This window comes from Xenopus laevis, chromosome 3S, assembly GCF_017654675.1.
Source record: "Xenopus laevis strain J_2021 chromosome 3S, Xenopus_laevis_v10.1, whole genome shotgun sequence".
NCBI classification, from domain to species: Eukaryota; Metazoa; Chordata; class Amphibia; order Anura; family Pipidae; genus Xenopus; species Xenopus laevis.
The window spans coordinates 96,061,378-96,079,819 of NC_054376.1; the positions used below are offsets into that span (position 1 = coordinate 96,061,378).

General features: G+C 38.0%; 1 pseudogene; it reads right to left on the reverse strand.

The window, feature by feature from the left end:
• The window catches only part of LOC108712383, a 613,424-nt pseudogene that overhangs the window by 252,571 nt on the left and 342,411 nt on the right, over window positions 1-18,442 (reverse strand).

Sequence of the window (18,442 nt, forward strand, 5' to 3'; positions counted from 1 at the left end):
CCTTATTGGAAAAAAATATGCCTGTTAAGTTTATTTAATGCTTACATGATTTTATAGTAGACTTAAAGGGGATGTAAAGGTGAAAAAATAAAATCTAATTTTTACCTTCTTTAATGAAAAATAAATCTATCTCCAATACACTTTTTATAATAAACCTGACTGTATGCAGTGAAACGCCCCCTTCGTTTTACTTGATCTGACAGCTGCAGACAGTCCCTAACTGCTCTGCAGGGAAACAATCATACTTTCAAATGGCAGGGGGGGGTACTTCCCTTACGACAAGCAGCTTTGTTTGTTTCCCTGTAAAGCAGCTGGCGACTGTGTAGAGATTTGTATTCACAGACCCAGTGCAGTCTTGACTTGACTTGTGCTGTTTTGTTCTGTTTGCTGCAGAAATGACGCCCATAGACTTGTATGGCGTTGTGCGTCAGAAAAAATTCGTTGCGCGACAAAAATTTTTTGACGCCCATAGACTTTAATGGTAGTCGGCAACATTTTGCCGGTGGCGAATTTTTGGCAAAACGAAACAGGTCAAATTCGCCCATCCCTACTAGGGAGTTATCCAAACTTGATTCAATTTTTTAAAAAAAAATCTAATTAGATTTTTGAGATTTGTCATACTCTGGCCCTTCTCACTCATTCCTTGTCATATTCTGGCCCTTCACACTCATTCCTTGTCATACTCTGGAATTCATATTCAACTATTCACCACCTAAAACCTGCCAAATTATTTAAGTCAATAGGAGAGGTCCAGCAATCAATTTGTTGATATTTGCAGTCTTCCTGACATTCAAGTTTTTTTTTTCAGAGAAAAAATAAATTGAGTTTGATCGAAATTTAATTAAAATTTTTGGTTCGTTTAAATTCGTCTGAGTTGTAAAAATTTGATTTCATTAATAAATTTCGACTAGTCCAATTTAGAATTATGGGAGTTTATGAGAGTTTTAAAAAACTCACATAATTTCGAAAATTTGGACCCTTGATAAATGTGCCTCTACATGAAAATGAGATTGAAGGTCTATGAGCATTTAAATTTAGTAATAGAATATCTGAAAGTAAGCCTTAAAGTCTGCATAACAATAGAGGAAGCAGACCCTGCTGTTGCAAGGGATGCCAGACCATGGGGTCAGCTTCATCTATAGTTGTAAAAAATCCCCCTCCCTGGTGATCTCCCATCTACTGATAGGAGAATTTTGAGGGTTTGGCCTTTAGGTGAGATAATCCTGTGTAAGAGAATAAAAAAATACAAGCACTGACAAAAGGCAAGAAACAGTGGGGGTAATTTACAGACTAAACCAACACTGAAGGTGAACTACAACTCCCCACTTGAAAGTCCCAACATAGTGATTGACTATGTGCACCAAAACCATAATATGTAATAGAGATTTTATGCATAAACTGCCCATGTTTTATTAATAAGATACCCTATCCCATAAAAACAAAACCCATATTTGGAGGGACCCCTCAGATACATTACATATGCCCATATATGGTTAGGTCATAAGGCCTGGGGAAATTGCCAAATCATTGTTTTATTAGCTGCAACTGGTATTGTGAAGTTATTAGTTAGTTTTGGATATATTGCTTCCAATCATTAATCACCTTTAACCTTTTAAATGCCACAGATCGTAGAATCTACGTTCTGTGGCAAAGGTACTTGAAATGCCACAGAACGTAGATTCTACGTTCTGCAGCATTTCCCTCCCTGCAGAAAGCGGTGCGCATTTAAAAGCTGCGCACCGCTTCTGTTCCGTTCAGAACCCCCTAGGCAACGAGCAAATAAGGTTATACTTACCGATCCGGTAAGCGATCGGTTTTGGGCAGCCAATAGGAGCAGTGGAGACGCAAGGAGCACAGTGATGACGTCTCCACTGCTCCCCCCATAAATTACACCCGGAAAGCGCCGCCCCTTCCACTCCTGCTGCGCATCTGCTACAGTTGGAGCCCCCCTGCTGCCATTCTGCTGGTTTCCTGCCGAGTTGGTCGCTTTGATTGCCTGGATTCGACTGAGTGAGCTCAACTACACCTCTCTACACCCTTTATTTCTGTTTATTTCTGTTTATAACTGTCTAAAAAAATTTTTTTTTTTTTTTTTTTTTTTTCTTCTCTCTTTGGCCTTAGTACACTTTTGCACTAAAACACACTTACAGGCAACTTTGCCAAGCACACACTCACACTCACACTCACACTCACACTTACTCTTACTTTTTTCTCTATACTTTTTTTCTTTACTTTTTTTTCTTTGCTTTCTTTAGTAGTTTTTCTTTATTTGTTGTTCAAACTATATTTCTGATCTTGTATTACAATTATTTGATTGCTTTTTACTGTTTTTTGCCATTTTATCATTGGTTTGTGTTTTTTATTGCTCTTATTGGTTTATTTCCCCTTTGCATTGTTCTTTACTGCTGGTTTAGTTCCCCTTTGCATTGTTCTTTACTACTGGTTTCCCTTTGCCGTAATACTGGTGGATCTATAGTTCAGACTACCGATTTCACCCCAAAAACTTAATTTTTATTGCTTTTGGTGATTTTATTAGTTTATTCTTTGCATTGTTCTTTACTGCTGGTTTCCCCTTTGCATTGTCCTTTACTGCTGATTTAGTTCCCTAGAAAAGTTTCCCTTTGCAGTGACGCTGGTGGATCTATAGTCCAGACCACTGATTTCACTCCAATAACTGTTCATTTTCATTGCTTTTGGTGATTTTTTTAGTTTATTCTTTGCATTGGTCTTTACTGCTGGTTTCCCCTTTGCATTGTCCTTTACTGCTGATTTAGTTCCCTAGAAAAGTTTCCCTTTGCAGTGACGCTGGTGGATCTATAGTCCAGACCACTGATTTCACTCCAATAACTGTTCATTTTCATTGCTTTTGGTGATTTTTTAGTTTATTCTTTGCATTGGTCTTTACTGCTGGTTTCCCCTTTGCATTGTCCTTTACTGCTGATTTAGTTCCCTAGAAAAGTTTCCCTTTGCAGTGACGCTGGTGGATCTATAGTCCAGACCACTGATTTCACTCCAATAACAGTAATTTTCATTGCTTTTGGTGATTTTTTTAGTTTATTCTTTGCATTATCCTTTACTGCTGATTTAGTTCCCTAGAAAAGTTTCCCTTTGCAGTGACGCTGGTGGATCTATAGTTCTGACCACCAGTTTCACTCCAATAACAGTAATTTTGCTGCATCTTGTTGATTATATTCAGTTTTTCCCTTGCATTTTTTACTACTTGCTTAGCTCCCCAAAAAAGGTTTTCTTTGCAGGGACACTAGTGCATCTAGGACCCTTGACCACTGATTTCAGTGCAATCGTTGTTGTTTTATTGCTTTGGGTAGTGTTATTGCATTTTAGTGATTGTATTCAAGAGTTTTCTTTGCACTGTTCTTTATTGCTTGTTTAGTGCCCCTAAAAAACGTTCCCTTTGCTGTGACTTAGTTTTAGTGGTCTTATTCTGCTTGATTCAGCTGATTGTCCCAGAAATTTGCTGGCTTGTGTTTTTTTGTTTTGTTCTGGTGGTTTATATTAGCAGGGGTTAATTCTTGGTCATCTTGCTGGCTTGGTTTTTTTTTTTTATTCTGGTTGTTTATATTAGCAGGGGTTAATTCTTGGTCATCTTGCTGGCTTGGTTTTTTTTTTATTCTGGTTGTTTATATTAGCAGGGGTTAATTCTTGGTCATCTTGCTGGCTTGGTTTTTTTTTTTTTGTTCTGGTTGTTTATATTGGGAGGGGTTAACTTTTGGTCATCTTGCTAGCTTGTGTTTTTTTTTTTTTTTGTTCTGTTTGTTTGTATTAGCAGTGCTTGGTCATATTTTGCTGGCTTTTTATTATTCTCATATTTCAAGTAGGAGCTGTCTTGCTTTCTCATTTGTTTGACTGCCTATTGATTCATAGTTTTGCAATTGTCTGTATATTTCTGGCACAATGGCCAAACGGTTTTATACCGCTGAGGAAGCGGCTAGGTTTTGCATGGACTCCAGCTCAGAGGAATTCAGCGATTCAGATTCTGAGTATGTCCCATCTGATGCCTCTACTGAGGAATCAGAGGTAGGTGATAGCAGCACTATTAGCGCAGAGGCTAGTAGTGGCGGCACACTTACTGCTGACGAGTCAGAGGCTGGTGGCAGTGTGCCAGATGCACCCATGGAGGTTGAAGAGGGTGAGGGTAGTGGTGATGCAGCAGTTGGAGCGCCTGTGTGGGGGCCTCCCTGTAATTATGCCCCAGAAATTCCCCCATTCACTGCAGTCGCGGGCGTCAAGGTGGACACCACTAACTTTCAAATCATAGATTTCTTCAATCAATTTATTACAGAGGCCATCCTACAGGACATGGTCCATTTTACAAATTTATACGCTGAGCAGTATCTTGCCAGCCACCCTTTACCAGGGTATTCAAGAGCCCATGCGTGGTATCCCACTAATGTCGGTGAAATCAAAAGATTCCTGGCACTCACATTGGCAATGGGACTCGTAGAACGTAACACCTTAGCCTCATACTGGGATACCACTACAGTCCTTTCCATCCCTCTTTTTTCAGCCGTTATGCCAAGAAACCGTTACCAAATTTTACTGCGGTTTCTTCACTTTAACGACAACGCAGCGGCTGTTCCCCCTAATGAGCCCGGTCACGACAGGCTTTACAAATTGAGGCCCCTTATAGATAGCCTGTCTCAGCGCTTCGCAGAGGTCTACACCCCCTCCCAAAATATTTGTGTGGACGAGTCCCTTTTGCTCTTCAAAGGGCGCCTTAGATTTCGCCAATACATCCCTAGTAAGCGGGCTCGCTATGGGATGAAATTTTACAAACTCTGCGAAAGCAGCACGGGCTATACTAGTTTTTTCATGTTCTATGAAGGAAAGGACTCTAATTTGGACCCCCCCGGTTGTCCCCTTGATTTGACTGCCAGTGGTAAAATTGTCTGGGAGCTCATAACTCCACTGTTGGGCCGAGGTTACCACTTATACGTGGATAACTTTTACACGAGCATCCTCTTATTTAGGACCCTTTATTGCTTGGACACCCTTGCCTGTGGCACCGTTAGGCAAAACCGCAAAGGACTGCCTAAGGAACTGGTGGACAAGAAATTGAAACGTGGAGAAGTACATGCTCTAAGAACCGATGAGCTCCTGGCCCTAAAATTTGCAGACACAAAAAATGTTTTTATGCTTACTACTATCCACAATGAGAGTGTAGTTGTCCAACACAGACGTGGCAGGCCCGCAAAATCAAAGCCACTCTGTTGTAAAGATTATAGTAAGCATATGGTGGCGTCGATAAAACAGACCAAATTCAAACTTACTATGACGCCACCAGAAAAACCAGGGCCTGGTACAAAAAAGCAGCAATTTACATGATTCAAATGGCCCTCTATAATTCTTATGTCGTTTACAAGGCGGCAGTACCAGGCCCCAAATTGTCTATTACAATTTTCTGCTGCAACTGCTCCCTGCCCTTTTGTTTGGAGATGTACAGGAGGTTCCAGATGTGCCTGGCAATGACAATGTTGCCCGAATGGTGGGTAAGCATTTCATTGCCCAAATTCCACCAACACCTAATAAAAGATATGCCCAGAGAGCTTGTAAGGTTTTTCGTTCCAGGGGTGTTAGAAAAGATGTGCGGTATTTTTGTCCCAAGTGTCCTAGCAAGCCTGCTTTGTGTTTCGAACCCTGTTTTGAGGTGTACCACACTGTGGTACACTACGAGAGGGCTTGAATTCTGTGTTGTGTTGGTAGGTTAGGGCTCTCTGGGTTTGTTGGTGGTAAAAGGATTTAGTAAATCTGTATAGTAAGCTTGGCATTCTCTGTTTAGGTGGTTAGGTGTGCTGGCAAAGTGATGCACTTTTTTTTTGTGTTTTGTGCAGTGGTTTTTCAGATTCATGCACTTTTTTTTTGTGTTTTGTGCAGTGGTTTTTCAGATTCATGCACTTTTTTTGTGTTTTGTGCAGTGGTTTTTTCAGATTCATGCACTTTTTTTTGTGTTTTGTGCAGTGGTTTTTCAGATTCATGCACTTTTTTTTTGTGCAGTGGTTTTTCAGATTCATGCACTTTTTTTTTGTGTTTTGTGCAGTGGTTTTTCAGATTCATGCACTGTTTTTTTTGTGTTTTGTGCAGTGTTTTTTTCAGATTCAAGCCCCCCATTGAGATCTAACATTTCACGCTCTAGGTTTTTGTGCACACACTAGCAGTAATTGGTTAGGTGTGCTGTCAAAGTGAAGCTTTTTTTGTGCTGTCAAGTGAAGCGTTTTTTGTGCAGTGGTTTTTTAGATTCAAGCCCCCAATTGAGATCATTTTGGCAGGTCCCTTCTTCATTTATAAATAGGTTATAGATATTGGTAATGAAAAAAAAAGTTTGACAAAATAAAAGTTGGCAGTTTTTTTTCTGTATAGTAATGATCTTTGATTTATGGTGTAGGATTTGGCACAGGGTGTGCAATTTTTTTGTGCTGTGTAGCAGTAAAAACAGTTGTGTGTGTATATAGGTTTGTTATTAGTCTATGCATTCAGCTTTTGTGTTGAGCTACGGTGCTTTAGGCCAGTTGTAGTGTTATGGATAGCATTTGTATTGCGCTGGTGCCATAACGAACTGAGGTGCTGGTTGGTCGAGAGGGCGCACGATAGAACTTGTGGTGCGTGATGAATACGTGGGATGATGTGCATCTCTAATGCTGATGCCACAAGTCTTTTTTTTTACTGGCACCTCAAAAGCTCATCTATCAGCGCAGTTATCTATAGTTTTGTCTGTATTTCTGGGCAACATTTGCATTTGTTTTTGTAGATTTAGGCATCTCTGGATTTGTGGGTAGTATGTCTTCAGTTTTCTTGAATAGCAAAGGTTTTTGAGCACAGGGTGACCGAAACACTATGGTCTATCGTTTAGATTTGTTCTTAGTGTATGCATTCAGCATATTTTTCCTGATAAATTGTGGTTGGAATAATCCATTTTTTTGTACTTATAGCACAAAGTGAATATATAAGCAGTGTTTAGGTTAGACTAAGTTGCAGTGCTCTCTGAATACTAAGGGCTGGGACACACTGGGCGATTTGGGGAGATCTCCGCGACTTTTCTCCCCGAATGCCTCCCCTCGCTCTGCGCCTGGCTAAAATGAAAAATCGCCTGCGCTAATCACACGTGGCGATTCGTTTTCCGAAGTCGCCCGAAGTTTCCTGAGGCAACTTCGGGCGACTTCGGAAAATGAATCGCCGCGTGTGATTAGCGCAGGCGATTTTTCATTTTAGACAGGCGCATAGCGAAGGGAGGCATTCGGGGAGAAAAGTCGCGGCGATTAGTCGCCAGGCGACTAAATCTCCCCAAATCGCCCAGTGTGTCCCAGCCCTAATAGCACTTTGCCATACCTGTTACCAGTGGGGCACCAGCTTTCTACAAACTTCTGCTGCTGGGCATAATTTTATCTCCGCTGCTAATGCCCCAATCCTTATTGTTGCCACCTAAATTCCTAAACTTCTTAGGACACTTGCATAATTTATGGGCCAAATTTACTATGGATTTTGTTGGTAAATATATCTGCAAATGTGGTACAGATTTTGTCATTGCTGAAATAGTGTAGGAAGAAGCAAACAAATTGGTATTGTAACACCACAGGACAGATGAAACTCAAAGACGCTCCACTGAATCCAAAATGGTGAGTGAAATATGTTTTGGGGTTAATATGGGGTAGTAGCAACCATATACAGATCCACAGAGTAGCCCCAAAATTCTCTAGGAGAATTCTTGGGGATAAATCTAACTTTGTACATTGTATTTTCCTTTATTTCAGACCAAAGCACAGAGTTTTACAATGGAATGCAACCACAATTCTCCACATAGTAAAGCAAGAATGGCATCTCTGAATAGTTGAAGGTGTTTATTTTCAAGAAATCTATAGTTTTTGGGGGTTATTTCATTGGTAAGGGACAGTTTAGGATGAAATATGGATACTTGCACATAAATTCACAGAACCAATATTAGACATTGTGCCTGTTTTGGGGTGTTTGGTGGCTGCGTATCTATGTCTATTTATACATATGGGGTATCATTTTATTCAGGGGAACGTGCAGATTGTTATTGAGCAGGTTTTTCTCAGTTGCCATGGAAACTTAGAGAAAAATATAACTTTTTATATCTTTTTTCCTTTATTTCAGACCAAATTGCTGACTTCTATGAATGATTGCAGCCACAATTCTCTGTGTAGAAAGCGAGAATGGCATCTTTGAATAGCTGAAGAAGTTACTTTTCGGATATATATGGTTTATGGGTTATTTTACAGGTAAGGGCAATTTATGATGAAAAAACTTGAGAACTGTACATAATTGCACCCAATTACGCATTGTGCCTGTTTTGGGGTGTTTGGGGCTGTGTCTCTATGTTATCCATACATATGGGGTATTGTTCTATTCAGGGGAACTTGCAGATTGTTGTTGAGCAGGTTTTTTAGTTGCCATGGAAACTTTGGGAGAAATCTAACTTTGGAACTCTTTTTTCCTTTATTTCAGACCAAATCGCTGACTTCTAAGAATGACTGCGGCCACAATTCTCCGTGTAGAAAAGCAAGAATGGCATCTTTGAATAGCTGAAGAAGTGTACTTTTCGGGCATATAAGGTTTGTGGGGGTTATTTCACAGTTTGGGGGTGTTTAGACTGAAAAACTGCAAAGTAGTACACATAGAGCGCAGCCCCAGATTTTCAACTGCAATTGCCCTTATGCGTTGCTCCTGTTTTGGGGTGTTTGGTGGCTGCGTCTCTATGTGTATCCATACATATGGGGTATTGTTCTATTCAGGGGAACTTGCAGATTGTTGTTGAGCAGGTTTTTGTTAGTTGCCATGGAAACTTTGGGAGAAATCTAACTTTGGAACTCTTTTTCCTTTTTTTTAGACCAAATTGCTGACTTCTAAGAATGACTGCGGCCACAATTCTCCGTGTAGAAAAGCAAGAATGGCATCTTTGAATAGCTGAAGAAGTGTACTTTTCGGACATATAAGGTTTGTGGGGTTATTTCACAGTTTGGGGGGTGTTTAGACTGAAAAACTGCAAGTAGTACACATAGAGCGCAGCCCCCAGATTTTCAACTGCAATTGCCCTTATGCGTTGCTCCTGTTTTGGGGTGTTTGGTGGCTGCGTCTCTATGTGTATCCATACATATGGGGTATTGTTCTATTCAGGGGAACTTGCAGATTGTTGTTGAGCAGGTTTTTGTTAGTTGCCATGGAAACTTTGGGAGAAATCTAACTTTGGAACTCTTTTTTCCTTTATTTTAGACCAAATTGCTGACTTCTAAGAATGACTGCGGCCACAATTCTCCGTGTAGAAAAGCAAGAATGGCATCTTTGAATAGCTGAAGAAGTGTACTTTTCGGGCATATAAGGTTTGTGGGGGTTATTTCACAGTTTGGGGGGTGTTTAGACTGAAAAACTGCAAGTAGTACACATAGAGCGCAGCCCCCAGATTTTCAACTGCAATTGCCTTATGCGTTGCTCCTGTTTTGGGGTGTTTGGTGGCTGCGTCTCTATGTGTATCCATACATATGGGGTATTGTTCTATTCAGGGGAACTTGCAGATTGTTGTTGAGCAGGTTTTTGTTAGTTGCCATGGAAACTTTGGGAGAAATCTAACTTTGGAACTCTTTTTTCCTTTTTTTAGACCAAATTGCTGACTTCTAAGAATGACTGCGGCCAAATTCTCCGTGTAGAAAGCAGATGCATCTTGAATAGCTGAAGAAGTGTACTTTTCGCTATAAGGTTGTGGGGTTATTTACAGTTGGGGGTGTTGATGAAAAACTGCAAGTAGTACACATAGAGCGCAGCCCCAGATTTTCAACTGCAATTGCCTTATCGTTGCTCCTTTTGGGTGTTTGTGGCTGCGTCTCTATGTGTATCATACATATGGGTATTTTCTATTCAGGACTTGCAGATTGTGTTGAGCAGTTTTGTTAGTTGCCATGGAACTTGGAGAAATCTAACTTTGGAACTCTTTTTCCTTTTTTTAGACCAAATTGCTGACTTCTAAGAATGACTGCGGCCACAATTCTCCTGTAGAAAAGCAAGAATGGCATCTTTGAATAGCTGAAGAAGTGTACTTTTCGGACATATAAGGTTTGTGGGGGTATTTCACAGTTTGGGGTGTTTAGACTGAAAACTGCAAGTAGTACACATAGAGCGCAGCCCCAGATTTCAACTGCAATGCCTTATGCGTTGCTCCTGTTTGGGGTTTTGGTGGCTGCGTCTCTATGTGTATCCATACATATGGGTATTGTTCTATTCAGGGAACTTGCAGATTGTTGTTGAGCAGGTTTTTGTTAGTTGCCATGGAAACTTGGAGAATCTAACTTTGGAACTCTTTTTTTCCTTTTTTTTAGACCAAATGCTGACTTCTAAGAATGACTGCGGCCACAATTCTCTGTGTAGAAAAGCAAGAATGGCATCTTGAATAGCTGAAGAAGTGTACTTTCGGGCATATAAGGTTTGTGGGGGTTATTTCACAGTTTGGGGGTGTTTAGACTGAAACTGCAAGTAGTACACATAGAGCGCAGCCCCAGATTTTCAACTGCAATTGCCCTTATGCGTTGCTCTGTTTGGGGTGTTTGGTGGCTGCGTCTCTATGTGTATCCATACATATGGGGTATTGTTCTATTCAGGGAACTTGCAGATTGTTGTTGAGCAGGTTTTTGTTAGTTGCCATGGAAACTTTGGGAGAAATCTAACTTTGGAACTCTTTTTTCCTTTATTTCAGACCAAATCGCTGACTTCTAAGAATGACTGCGGCCACAATTCTCCGTGTAGAAAAGCCAGAATGGCATCTTTGAATACCTGAAGAAGTGTACTTTTCGGACATATAAGGTTTGTGGGGGTTATTTTACAGTTTGGGGGTGTTTAGACTGAAAAACTGCAAGTAGTACACATAGAGCGCAGCCCCCAGATTTTCAACTGCAATTGGCCTTATGCGTTGCTCCTGTTTTGGGTGTGTTTGGTGGCTGCGTCTCTATGTGTATCCATACATATGGGGTATTATTCTATTCAGGGGAACTTGCAGATTGTTGTTGAGCAGGTTTTTGTTAGTTGCCATGGAAACTGTGGGAGAAATCTAACTTTGGAACTCTTTTTTCCTTTATTTTAGACCAAATCGCTGACTTCTAAGAATGACTGCGGCCACAATTCTCCGTGTAGAAAAGCAAGAATGGCATCTTTGAATAGCTGAAGAAGTGTACTTTTCGGACATATAAGGTTTGTGGGGGTTATTTCACAGTTTGGGGGGTGTTTAGACTGAAAAACTGCAAGTAGTACACATAGAGCGCAGCCCCCAGATTTTCAACTGCAATTGCCCTTATGCGTTGCTCCTGTTTTGGGGTGTTTGGTGGCTGCGTCTCTATGTGTATCCATACATATGGGGTATCATTTTGTTCAGGAGAAGTTTGTCTTTCAAATTGTCTGTAATTATAGCATTTATAACGGTGTTATTTTGTCAGATTTACATTTATTCCTGCGTCTAAGTTAGCATTTTAGAAAAAAACTAAAAATGCAACAAAAAAGCTCTAAATATCACAACGCACTGGTAAAATGTATTTGAATTTTGAGTGAAAACTACAGCACCCCTAGAAACCTGAAGGTCTGTAGTTTCTAAAAATACCAAACTTGAAGGGATAATTTAGATTTACATATAAGTTATGCTGCATCAACTGTCACGTGTGCTTATCCAATTTGTTCTGGTGTAAAATTCTACAAAATGCTGTTTTAGTTTGGGGGTTACTCCTGGACAAAAAAAGTGGGTTACTGATACATATTGGGTATCGTTGGACTTGGCAGGATTAGGGCTTTTACAAACACAAAAAAAATTAATGTAAAATTAACTTTTCTGTGGAAAAAAAACTCAAGATATACATAATTTTTTAACAATTTTATTTTTTTTTTACATATTTCACCCAAAATTCACATTAAATCCCCAGAAAAGTAGCAAAATTCCGCTTGCACGTCAAAGCCCATTTTAAAACGAAAAAAACAATATATAATTTTCCTAGTTTCATGGAGGTTTTTCTACAATAAAACCTTGTTAAACTGAACAAGTACAAAATGCTTAAAAACGGCTGGCATTTCGCGTAACCAAAATGGGAAATTCTGCTGGCACTTAAAGGGTTAAGGGAGAGTTCCCAGGAGTACTGCCATTTAAGTCAGTCTGTGTAGCATATACTGTAATTAAATAAACGTCTCCTTTGTGATGTATCCAAGTCCCAAACCAACTTTTTAGGCACGGAAATAGCACAATTTGGTGTTACTTAGCTGTATTCTATCATAGGGTAAATCTGCCTCATAGTCAGATAGGTCCCATTTAACATATCCCAAACAGTGTTACACCAGACTCATTCTTTGGCCATATGCTTTCAAACTCTTCTGATTAGTGATGGGCGAATTTGGACAAAAATTAGCGAAACGGTGTCCAATTTTTTTGGACGCGGACAAATTTTTGCAGCGGTTTTGAGAATTTATTCGCCAGCAGCGAATCGTAGGAATTCACAGCGAATTCGCGTCTGGCAAATAAATTCGTCCATCACTACTTCTGATTTTTCAACACTGCTGTGTCTGCATACAAGGACCTTTCTCCATTCCTGTGCTGGACTCCCCACTAATTTACAAACACCTCTAGTGCGCCTATGTTTTCCTATCTGTAGGGCCCCTGCCTTATTGATAGGAAGTGACCCCTAGTAAACGCAGGCCAAAATAAAAGAAAGAAATCCCACAAGATATAAAACATTGGTTATTATTCTCCTTAGCTTTTTCTGTGTCATGTGTAACATGAAATCCATTCTATATTTTTAACAGACGGTAATCCCACAATCACTGACTGCACCAAAGCATTTCAATATACATTCCATTTACCTGCTTAATATTGCAAATAGGGTAGAAATATAATCAATGTATTAAAAATGTATTACAAATGCTGTAATGAGTCAGTTAACATGTAATTTTGGCATAGTAAAAAAAACTTAAAATGAGTTGCAAATTTGTGAAGGAAAAGAGAATACTGATAGAAAATGTTAACAGTTGGTGGTAACCTTATACATGATTTACTATTGTCATTTAATATTGCATGCTTCTCGGCTGTAGCAAATCTGAAAAAAAAAAAAGGCTCTATGCTAATGGTACAGGTCCGTCTATAAAAACTGTGTGTGGCACAAGCCGTGTTTTTGATTTAGTGCTGTAAGTGATTTTATATAGCTAAGGAGATATCCTTTAAAGAGCTATAGATTTCTAAAATTATCGCTGTTGGAATTAGTAAACTGATTCTTGGCATATTTTTGGATGTATTGTACATTGAAGGAAGTTGAAATAAGTGCATTAGCATATTGTTTTTCCCCTTGTTAAATGAAAAGTGATTTAAGTCCTTGAAGCCTTAAGTTCTTAAGTTTTCTTTATTAAGGGGCCTATATATATTAATCCTTCATTTTTTGTGGTCGAGTTCTTAAAGAGAAAAAACCTAGAATTTTTAAAAACGTATTATACCCTGAAACTGCTTAACAATTTGCACCTGTTTCCAATCAGATAAATTTGAGTTTTCAATGCAACAGTTATAAAAATGTCATGATTCGAATTTATGTGTGTAGAGACTCCTTGTCACACCGATTTTTTTTAAAAAGCTTTATTGGTAAATTAAGGGTATTCAGGTTTGGTAGTATTTTTTGTTTTAATAAAGTGAGAAAAAGTCAAGGTTTAGTAAATGTACGTAATAAGTGTCGTTAGCGCCTTTGTGAACGTTAGCGAACATGTGTGCGTACTTTTTGACTGATAACACACCTCAGTGACTTCCTCACAAAGTTTGCAACCAAATGGCTGTTGTGAATACATTTCACAATCGTTTTTTTCGACAAAAAATAACAAACTCCAGAGCAGGTGTTAATGCTAACCTTTGCTTAGCGATAAAGCAGAATGTAATATTCGCCAGCAAATGTTTTTTTTTTAAATGCGAGCAGCACTAAACATTTGCAAAAATGCCATTTTAAATTACACTTGCCATTTTAATTACATTCCCCCTTTTGTGTCTAAATCCTTTTGTGTCTAAATATAAAAATATTATTTTACAGAAAAAATGTTACCTACTTAGTCTTAGAACCAAATATGTTTGTTCTAAGACACCAAAATAACCCTATAAACAACACCAACTGTTCAGCAATATCTCATGTTCTGTACCTTCCTGTTTCCTTTGGACTTTATAACTGGTCTCAGCAGTGGGTTAACTGCAACCCCCCCAACAAAAAATCTTAAGGGGGCCTGCACACAGTGATTCCATTCCACCCACCCTCTACCTACCTCCTGCCGGTGTCCCCTGGATTTACTTTCAGCTATAGCGGAAGCAAACCCCACAGTCTGGGACCCCCTGGAACCACAGGCTCTGCTTCCTCTATTGTTATGCTGGTGGGTCTCAATCTCCACCACACTAATGGGCACTGACCTAGAACTCACTAGTGCTGCTTTTATTTGAGTTTTTTTTTATCCATTTATTAAGGCAAAACCTTAAAGTAAAGGTTGTAAAGTTACGGGCAGGGTGTAAGTGCAAAAAATATGGTGACATGCCTGATTTTGCATTTAGCACCCCACCATGAATTTTGTATATGAGACTTAATATTTTTATGAAAAAACATAAACCATAGACACTATGGGGCCCATTTACTTAGCTCGAGTGAAGGAATAGAATAAAAAAAACTTTGAATTTCTAATGTTTTTTATTGGCTACTTCGACCATCGAATGGGCTACTTCGACCTACGACTACGACTTCGAATCGAACGATTCGAACTAAAAATTGTTAGACTATTCGACCACTCGATAGTCTAAGTACTGTCTCTTTAAAAAAAAACTTCAACCCCCTAAAACCTACCAAAGTCAATGTTAGCCTATGGGGAAGGTCGAAGAAAAATCATCATGGATTAAAATCCTTTAAATGAAACGATTCGAAGGATTTAATCGTTCTATCGAACGATTTTTCGCTCAATCGAACGAATTGCGGTAAATTCTTCGACTTCGAAGTCGAAGGATTTAACTTCGACAGTCGAATATCGAGGGTTAATTAACCCTCGATATTCGGCCATAAGTAAATTTGCCCCTAAAAGTTTATCACTTGGAATGATATTACCAAACTTAAAGGCTTATTATAATACTATTACTATTATTGTAATTATCATAATTTATTAGAAAATAATAATATTCTCTTATGCAAATTATTTACTTAAAATATAATGGTCAGTATGCGAAACTATTATTTTATATGCTACATGCTGCTGATAAACAAGTCTCTCATCAAGAGAAACAAGGTTTCTCCTATTCCTAGCTGAGCATGGCACATCTGAGATGAAAGGCTCTTATTTATGTCTTATTTATGTTTGTTAATTCCCTAGTCGAATTTGACAGTTTTGCCATAAAAAACTCAAAAATTCGAATTTTCACTTCGACCCTTGATAGTTCTGCACATAAAAGTCCGAATTGATTTAAAGTGGTCTGATCGTATCCGTGCAGCTGCCACTGACTTTTATAGTACCTCAAAAACTTTTTTTGGGCAAAATTTGCCTAAGAGGTTTTTGTGGTTTTTACACTTAATAAATCTTTTTTAGAAATATAAGAAAATATAAAAAAACTAAAAAAAATTTCAAAATTCATGGAAAAAATGTAATTCTGTTGTTAGTAAATGTATTAAGCGGCGAACATTCTCTGAATGCAGTTACAACTAACTGACTCTGTACATTAATCTGTTGTAAAAGAGACTTTATATGGTGAACAACAATAACATTAAAGATTTAGATATGATGTTTTGGATTCAGAAGGAATAATGATCTGCCAAACTAGTGTATTTATGGCTGGCTTTTACTTATTAGCCTAATTATGGATTTAAACGTTAGCCATTTTAGTTGTTAAAGATGAATAGTTATCTTTAATTGTATATACTGCACCTTTGCGAGTCATAGTAATAGCCCAGAAAGAAGACTTCTGAATTGCATATGTAATTGCAAAATACTACTTTACATTTTATAAAATACTGTCTTGCTTTACACAAAAGATCAAGTATTCTCTATAGAGAAGATAATTGCTATATGTAAACTCTAATGACTATACAGAGGCAACATTTATAACAAACCAAACTTCAGACACACTCAATAACTGGGCTTATTTAAAATGAAAAATGTGGCTTGAGGGTTACATTTTGTTTAGAGCATACCATAACCCTGGTTAATTTGTCCATAGTTTGTCCATTTCACTTTGTGACTTTGGTGAAAATTAGATGAATAATGCTTTGGGCAAAGAGCAGGATAACAGTGAGCTTAATGTGGGGAAAAGGTATTTTTTAATTTATTTAATTTATTTTACTTTTTCAAATACTTCCAAATATCATAAGAATTCATAGGAACAACAAACAGCTAAAATATAAATACAACTGAGGTATCCAGCATTTTTCCCACTGATTAAAGGAACAGTTCAGTGTAATCCCTTGTACTTTAAAGGATTTGTTCAGTGTAAAAATAAAAACTGGGTAAATAGGCTGTGCAAAATAAAAAAAATTTCTAATATAGTTAGTTAGCCAAAAATGTAATGTAAAAAGCCTGGAGTGACTGGATGTCTCACATAATATCCAGAACACTACTTCCTGATTTTCAGCTTTCTAACTCTGAGTTAGTCAGCGACTTTAAGGACAGCCACAAGGGACATAACTGTTCAGTGAATTTGCAAATCCTTAGCATGCAGCTCCGATTAAAAAACAAACCGTTATGAACCATGTGGCCCCCTCAAGTCTCTGATTGGTTACTGCCTGGGAACCAATCAGTGGAAGTCAAGAGAGCTGCAAAGCAGGAAGTAGTATTCTGGCTATTATGTTAGACATCCAGTCACTCCAGCCTTTATACATTACATTTTTTGGCTAACTAATTATATTGAAAACATTTTTTATTTTGCACAGCCCATCTATTTACTCAGTTTTTATTGTTACACTGAATAATTCATTTTACAGATAAGAGAAAAATGTGTTTACTTAATATGAAAATAAATTATAGGAAAAATGTAATTCTATTTTGATACACCATGAGTTTTATTATAGTTTTATCTCTGTTTTACATAAGGTACCACTTGTTACATTTATTTCTTTTACATATAGGGGTATATGTAAATCAAAAAAGTGACGTTAGAGATCGTTACAGTCTGCTAGAGTTAAATTCTGCCTCTCTCCATTCATTTCTATGGGATTTTTAAAGGCGTATTTATGAAATGGTGAACTTTCACTTTCATCCCTTGATAAATACGCATTTAAAAACCCATAGAATGGAGAGAGGCGGAATTTCACTCTAGCGGACTGTGTGATCTCTAACTTCACTCTTTGATAAATATACCCCATAGTCTCTAAACATCTCTTAAGGTGGAATTTCTTTTTATATAGATATATATTAAAAAATATCTATATTTTACAAAGCGCCCTCAGCTTTATGAACACTGTGCCTCATGGAGATTTAAAAATAACAAACAAAGGGCTAAATTCACTGGAGGTCTGGGGCTTATTTTCAGAAAATTAATACTTACATACAAACTGGTTTACATATGCTGAACAAATGAGCTGTGACGCTCTAAAGAGCTCTATTTTCTGCTTGCAAGCTATAGGTCGGCTGGTGAGATGGGCCGATGGCTGAAAAAAAATCGTGTTTGCATAACTCCAAAACCAAGATATCCAATACTGTCAGCTCTTAACAGACTGGATAAGTATTGGCCACTGTGTTTTCACCATACCCTCAATGAACATTTTGGAGCAATCACTTTTTGGATCATGTAAAAAAACATTGGCAAAAAAAAAGAAAACTGGGTTGCCTAAAGTTTCCCACCAGAGGCCAGTTATTCAGATCACTATCATTTGGCCTGTGTCTTGCATAGTATATAACCAACTTGTCTTTAGTTTAGTAGATGGCAGGTAACAAATAGCAGCCTTAATCCAATCCACACAAATAGCCCAACTATGCAGATTCAATGGGATTAGTTTTAAAATCCCATAGGAATGAATAGAAAGTGAGTGAGTGAGTTTTTTCTGTGGTGAGTTTTAGATGCACATTTATCAAGGGTTGAATTTCGAATCCATGTGAGTTTTTTTTTTTAAACTCCCATAAATTTGAAATTCGACTGGTTCAAATTTATTAATAAAATCAAATTTAAACAATCTGAAAACTCAAAATCGAATTCGAATTAAATTAGATCAAACTCAATTCGTGTTTTTTCTCTGAGAAAAATCCAATGTCAGGAAGGCTGCAAACATCTCCAAATGAATCCCTGGACCTCTCCTATTGACTTAAACAGCAATTCTGCAGGTTTTAGGTGGTGAATTGTCAAATTCAAATTCTTAAATTGCCAGAGTATGATAAATCTCGAAAATCAAATTCAAAATTTTTAAAACACTTGAATCAATTTGGATAACTCCATAGTCAAATTTGACAATTTTGACCATACATT